This window comes from Mus musculus, chromosome 10, assembly GCF_000001635.26.
Source record: "Mus musculus strain C57BL/6J chromosome 10, GRCm38.p6 C57BL/6J".
NCBI lineage: Eukaryota > Metazoa > Chordata > Mammalia > Rodentia > Muridae > Mus > Mus musculus.
Window position 1 is genome coordinate 12,365,681 of NC_000076.6, and position 7,541 is coordinate 12,373,221.

At 41.2% G+C, this 7,541-nt stretch overlaps 1 non-coding gene across 1 annotated transcript; it reads left to right on the forward strand.

The window, feature by feature from the left end:
• Positions 1-2,942: 2,942 nt before the first annotated feature.
• Positions 2,943-3,152, forward strand: Gm25139. Its single transcript, XR_003949069.1, has one exon. It is a non-coding gene; the product is annotated as a small nucleolar RNA SNORA73 family (small nucleolar RNA).
• The last annotated feature ends 4,389 nt before the right edge of the window (positions 3,153-7,541 follow it).

Here is a 7,541-nt window from a genome sequence, read left to right on the forward strand (position 1 = left end):
GTGTGTGTGTGTGTGTGTGTGTAAGCTTCTACTGTATTAAATTTCCACCTCTCAAATGGTTCTGAATTAGCTGTCTCCCTCTATATAAAAAGAAACTTGGATCTTGATCTGTAAGGTGTTTTCTTTTTTTAAAATCAGAGAAGATAAAACTCCACTGTGTCTGTGTGCATGCGTGTGTGTGTGTGCGTGCGTGTGTGTGTGTGTGTGTGAAAGAGAGAGAGAGAGAGAGATCTAGTGGGATGGGAGTAGGTCATCTCTTTCTCTCTCTTTGCATTTATTTATTTATTTTATTAATTTAGTCTCTCAGATATCACATCCAGACTACAGTTCCCCTCCCTACCCCACCCCTTACATTCTCCCTCCCTCCTACTTCTCCCTGCCCACCCACTTCTCCTCTGTTTCCTTTCAAAAACAAAAAAACAAAAAAACAGCCCTCCCAGGGATAGCAAACAAAAAATGGAATATCAAGTTGCAGCAAGCCTAGGACCCTTCCCCCCCTCATATTAAGGTTGGACAAGACAATCCAGTAGGAGGAAAGGAATTCCCAATGCAGGAACAAGCCCCATGCTCTCTGTTAGGAATTCCACAAAAACAGTAAACTACACAACTATAAAATATATACACACGCAGGCCCCCTATCTATTCAGTCTCTTTGAACCTCTGTGAGTTCAAGGTTGTTGTTTTGTGGGGTGTCTTGTGGTATCCTTGGTCTCTCTGGCTCCTACAACCCTTCCTCCCTGTCTTCAGTAGGATTGTCAAGCTCCACCTAATGTTTGGCTGTGGTCTCTGCATCTGTTTCCATCTGTTGCTGGATGAAGTCTCTCTGATGACAATTTGGTCAGCTGAATATCTTTGGGCATAATTTCATTGACTTTTTTTTTTTTTTTTTTTTTTTTGCCTGTTGTGTTTGCTTCTAACCTAGGTCCCTGGGCCACCCAGCCTCTGGTTTCTGTTCCTCCAGGCAGCACCAGGGGTGAGCTCCATCGCGTGGTGGCATTGTGTGGGTCTCAAGCTGACCAATTCATTGGTTAACCACTTGCACAATTTCTTTGCCACCTTTACCCCAGCACAGCATGCTGGCAAGACAACCCATGGGTCAAAGCTTTTGTGACTAGGTTGGCGTCCCAAACCCTTCACTGGAAATCTTGCTTGGTTATCAGAGATGGCTGGTTCCTGCTATGCATTCCCACTACCAGGAGTCTTATCTAGGGTCCCCTTATAGGTCCCTGGGGCTTTCCATTGCTCTAGGTTGCTATCTCACCCCCAAATTGCCTCCCCATTTGAATTGTCTCTCCTGATACTCTCTCCCTCCATCCTTTACCCACTTGATACATCCTCTCTACTACAGAACTATAGTGATAGAAAAACAGGTAGTATTTGGCATAAAAAAGTCAGATTGATCAATGGAATCAAGTCAAAGATCCAGATGTAAATCTGCACACCTATGAATACCTCATTTTTTAAATAAAGAAACCAAAATTATACAATTTAAAAAGTAAAACATCTTCAGCAAATAGTGCTGGTCTAACTGGATGTCAGTATGTAGATGAATGCAAATGTATCCATACCTATTACTCTGCATAAAACTCAAGTCTAAATGGATCAGAGACTGCAATATTAAACCAGATACATTGAACCTTCTAGAAGAGAAAGTGGGGAATAGCTTTGAATATATTGGCACAGGAAACAACTTTCTTAGCAGAACACCAATAGCACAGGCACCAAGACTGACAGTAAGTGAGACCTCACCAAGCCCAAAAGCTTCTGCAAAGCAAAAAGGTAAAACCGCAGCCCACAGAATAGGAGAAGATTTTTCACCAACTCTACATATGACAGAGGGCTAATTTCTAAAATATATACAAAACTCCAGAATCTAGACATCAACAAACCAAATAATCCACTTTGAAAATGAGGTACAAATCTAAACAGAGAAGTCTCAACAGAGGAAAGCTCAAACGGTAGAGAAGCTCTTGAAGAAATGTTCAACATTCTTTGTCAACAGGGAAATGCAAACCAAAGTGACACTGATAGTCCAGCTTACACCTGTCAAAATGATTAAGATCAAACACACAGTGACAGCTTATGCTGACAAGGATGCGGAGCAAGTGGAGCACCCCTCTATTGCAGATGGGAGTGCAAACTTGCACAGCTAACTTGGAAATCGGTATAGTGATTCCTCAGAAAATTGGGAACTGATAATCTTCAAGACCCTAAAAGACACTTGATCCTACCACAAAAACACTTGCTCAATTACAGTCATAGCAACTTTTATTTGTAATGGCCAGAAACTGGAAACAACTGCGATGTCCCTCAACCAAAGAATGGAGAAAGAAAATGTGGAAAATTTACACATTGGAGTATTACTCAGCTGTCAAAAACAATGACATCATGCAATTTGCAAGCATATCAGTGGAATTAGAAAAGATCATCCTGAATGAGGTAACCCAGACCCAGAAAGACAAATCACGGCATGTACTCACTTAGAAGTAAATATTAACTGCAACAAAAAGGATAAAATCATTTATAATCCACAGACCCAGAGAGGCTCGCTAATAAGGAGTGCTCAGGGAGCATGCAAGGCTCTCCCTGGGCAAGGGAGTAGGATAGATACTGTGGGAAGACTGGGGACAGTCAGCAAATGTTCTGTAATTTTACATTTTGATTGTAAATATTCCCTATGGCAGGGTTGAAGCAGGGCACATGATTTGTCTTGAAGGAGTGTGGGGTCGTGCTGTTTTGTTTTAGCAATCAGAACTGAAAAAAATGTAAGAATTTATTTGATTGAGTTTTGGTTATTAGTTTTTTTAAAATGATTTATCTTTGTTTCCTGTGTATAAGATTTGGCATACATATTTGTGGCCCTAACATGAAGGGTTAGAGTTGACTCTCTGAATTTAAAGAAGGCAATTATGAACTTTCTTAAATGCCATCTGTGTTTTTCTCCAATGTAGTCATACTTGGAAGAAGAGGTCATTCTTCCAGGATCTGTCCTAGTGGCAGAGAGGAGCACAGGGCTCTTCTCTACCGAGAGCCATCCTTGTCCACAGTGTTGGTGAGGAAGCTAGGCCTGGAGTCTTTGACTGTATGTATCTAAGACTTCTCACAGTTCTGTGGACAAGTGACTAAGGACACAACCCTTGCAGAAAACAATATTTCATCAATCCACACGAATGTAGGTGTTTAAGAAGAAAGTGCTTTGGTACATTACTGTATTGATAAAGATATTTCAAAATCTATGCATATCTTGTACCTTTTGTGAATTGATAGAAAGTGGTGGTGGTGGTAGTGGTGGTGATGATGGTGATGGTGATGAAGATGGTGACGATGGTGATCATGGTAACGATGGTGGCCTAAGGGCCACACTTCAAGGATCAATATTTACAAACAAGCCTGTACTACGACTGCAGGGTTCTGAAGAATCCTCTCATCCTGATCTTGGGCTGAAGCATCCACTTCTTTGGTAATCGCTTTGTGTCTTCTATTTGACCACAATGATCTTATTGGAATAATAGTCCTAGGGAAGTTTCTCCAATATATTACACTACTACTTCTATCCCCTTTGTTAAAACCCTACAACAGGGATGAAGAGATGGCTTAAAAGCCCAAGAGCATGTACTGTTCTTGCAGAAGACCTACCTTAGGCCCCTAGTGACCACATGGCAGCTAACAGCCTTGCATAAGTCCAGTTCTAGGTGATGTGCTGTCTCTTCTGGTCTCTGTGTATGCCAGGTTTATATGTGCACATACACATATGTATGCAAAATCTTATACACAGGAAATAAAGATAAATCTTTTTTTAAAAAAACTAATAACCAAAACTCAATCAAATAAATTCTTACATTGTTTTTTTTTTTCAGTTCTGATTGCTAAAACAAAACAGCACGACCCCACACTCCTTCAAGACAAATCATGTGTCCTGCTTCAACCCTGCCATAGGGAATACTTACAATCAAAATGTAAAATTACAGAAAATTTGCCAGAAAACACATTTACAGTGTACAACATAAAATTACAGTAAAGAAGTATGGTTTAAACATTATCAGTGGTGTGTCCACTGGTAGGCTTTAATATTGATGCTTCTAAGTGTGAAGTCTACTCTTATGAAGAGTTGGGCCATTGTAGATGTAGACAACCAGGGCAGTTACATTTTATGTATGTGCGATGCTCTAATTGCAATCAAAGGCACGATTCTGTGTCTAGACTCTCCATCCACAATGTACGCTGTCTGTGCTAGCATGGTCATTCTACATTACTTTAGCACTTCACTGTTTTCATCAAGATCATCTCCAGGAAGCTCTTGCCCAGAAAGACAAACAACATGGCTAGCTTCATTGCTTATTCCAGGAATCCCCCAATGCCCATTTGAGTCAATGCTTCAGTAGATTGAATCAAGCACCTGTTCATTTCTCAGACTTGAGTGTTTACTCAAAATCCTTGCCTTGCTATGTGCACAAATCCTCAAATATCCTACCAAGGTCGTTATCCAGCCATAATCAAGCTGGAACACTGAGAAATCACCTTAGCTAAAACTCTCATGCATTGCTTGTCGCGTGTCCTATGCTTGCTAGTTATCAAGCAGAACTCACTCTCCTGCCATCCTTGTTTGATCCAATGGTTACTTGACCATTTTGTTTGATACTTGACAGTCTTAGAGCCCCCTCCAAGACGGGTGCAGTGACTGAAGGCACTTGTCTTGCAATGTGGGTATTTGGAAGCTGCATGACATTGGGAAACTTCCTACATGTGCACAGAAATCAATCACCTGCATAGGGAAGCTGAACTGAGTTTCTTATATAACAAGTGCAACTCTTTGGAATAAGAAACCCACTTAAGGGGCTACACTACTGGATGTTCGTGAATAAGGGTGTGTGCTGTGTAATCATGAGGACCTGAGTTCAAGACCTACCCCATGTAAAAAGGCTGGCCTGGCTGTATGCATGCTCGTAAGTCCAGCATAATAGGGATGGAGACAGAAAGATCCCTAGGGCTTGCTTACCACCAGCCTGACTCCAGTTTCAGTAAAATACCTTGTCCCAAAAGGAATAATATGGAGAGTGATGCAGTAGGACATACAATATCCTCTCCTGGCTACTGAGACCCATGTACTATACACATGTGTACAACACACACACACACACACACACACACACACACACACACACACACACACACGCCAAAAAGAAAAGAATCAATTTTAAGAATTCAGTCACACAAAATTCCATGCAAAAGATAGAGAAAAAGGCAGGTGTGGTGGTGGCACCTGTATCCCAGCACTCTGCAGACTTGAGGTGGGAAGATTGTTTCAAATCGGGGACTGGCTTGGACCACACAGTGAGTTCAAGGCTAGCAGAAATACAGAGCAAATGTCTGTCTCCAAAAGGGAGAGATGGAAACATGTCAAGAGTAACCACTAAGAATCCAGAGGACCATGGATAAGTTGGAGATGCTGAAAACTCTCTTCTTGGCACTCTCCCAAGAATCCCATAAAGTAGACGGGGCTCTGACCATCTGCTTCAGACACAAAGCAATATTGCTAAGTGGTAATAAACTTACTGATTATAGTCAGACGATATGGATGTATATCCAAGCAACAAGCCTCTCTTCCATCTACTGTAATTTTATGGTTGCCTTTGCAAATTACCTCCCTTCTGCCCCTCCCTACCCCAATTCACTCTTTCCTTCAGGTGAACATGGTCTCTAAGCACAGCTCATATTTGCTTGCTCTTCCTGGATTTCTCCCTGATGACACACTCACACACATGTGTGTAATGCATCCACACAAACACATGTTCTAGCACACATACATGCGCATGCATGCACACATATGCATACCCATACACACGCATACATGCACATACACACCATTTTTTAAAAATGTAGATACATATGGTAAATTTTTTTCAGTGCAATTTGCTTTGTTAATCTGTCTTTTGTAACTGAGGTCAGATCTGAGAACTGAGAAGTGGAGAAGGGGAGGTTGTCTGTTTTGTTCCTCGGCTCCTCACTTTACAGCTTAGCTAAAACACAGAATCTGATAGGAAAGCAAAATTAAGATTGGAAATAGTCCTTTTCAAAAACACCTCCACCACCAGCTGAAGATACGGTAAAAACAACAATAACAAAAACAAAGAATAACAGCAAAAGAGAAGAAAAGAAAGAAAAAGACTAATGATGTGCTTATAATTTTATATAATTTAAAATAACAACAATAACAAAAACAGAACCATATAGGGTTTTTTTTTTAAATGGGTCATAGTATATAGGAGAGGAGGGTCTTTAATTGAGACTTGGATAATTACTTCCCATAAGTAAAAGGGCATTGGGAAAAGAACTTTCTTGTGTTAATCAAAAATCCGTGTGGGAAAATGGAGTGGAAGATCCACGAGATTCCTGTAAATAGAAACCAAGCACTCATTTTCTCTTTTTACTCCTAACTTCATAAGAATAGTAAGTGGAAACCACACATGTTTAGAAAAACATTAACATAGGTGCTATACCATCAGCCCCAACCCCTGCCTCTGTTCTAATGCTTTGGGAGTGAACCACCATTCCAGCAGTAGCTGTAGGTAGTGACCTTTAGACATTCTCATGACCTCGTCCATATCAAACCACTGTTGAATCTTCAGTGGTGGGCTTGTTTTCTTCTTGTGAACACAGACACACCAGCTAACCATATAGGGTGCTATTTACTCTGCACACTGATGTGCCAGAGGAAACAGTCTCTTTACAGTGCCTTTCTCAAAATCTCACAGCCTCCCAATTCTTTTTTTTTTAAATTAGGTATTTTCTTCATTTACATTTCCAATGCTATCCCAAAAGTCCCCCATACCCTCCCCCGCCCCACTCCCTTACCCACCAACTCCCACTTCTTGGCCCTGGCATTCTTCTGTACTGGAGCATATAAAGTTTGCAATATCAAGGGGCCTCTCTTCCCAAAGATGGCCGACTAGGCCATCTTCTGCTACATATGCAGCTAGAGACATGAGCTCTGGGGGGTACTGGTTAGTTCATATTGTTGTTCCTCCTATAGGGTTGCAGACCCCTTTAGCTCCTTGGGTACTTTCTCTAGCTCCTCCATTGGGGGCCCAGTGTTCCATCCAATATCTGACTGTGAGCATCCACTTCTGTGTTTGCCAGGTACTGGCATAGCCTCACAAGAGACAGCTATATCAGGGTCCTTTTTAGCAAAACCTTGCTGGTGTATGCGATGGTGTCTACAGCCTCCCTATTCTTAAAGATGGTACAGCTAGTTCAGACTTGAGCTTAGCAATGTCTGTGTATCTCAACTGAGCCAACCACAGCAGATTTCAACAAGAGACTTATGTGGACAATTATTCTAGTGATATAAGTTGCTTTTGAAGGCCAGCCTGCTATCATTTGGAAGTAAAGTGTCTACCTAGAAGGCTCAGGTGTTGATGGGTTGACCACCAATCCTTTTATAAGAATGCAATCATTTGAAGGTGATCGAGTTATAAAGGTTCACAGTTCTTCAAGAGATTACTACATTGATTTGATTCCTAATTTGGAATTATTGGAGGTGA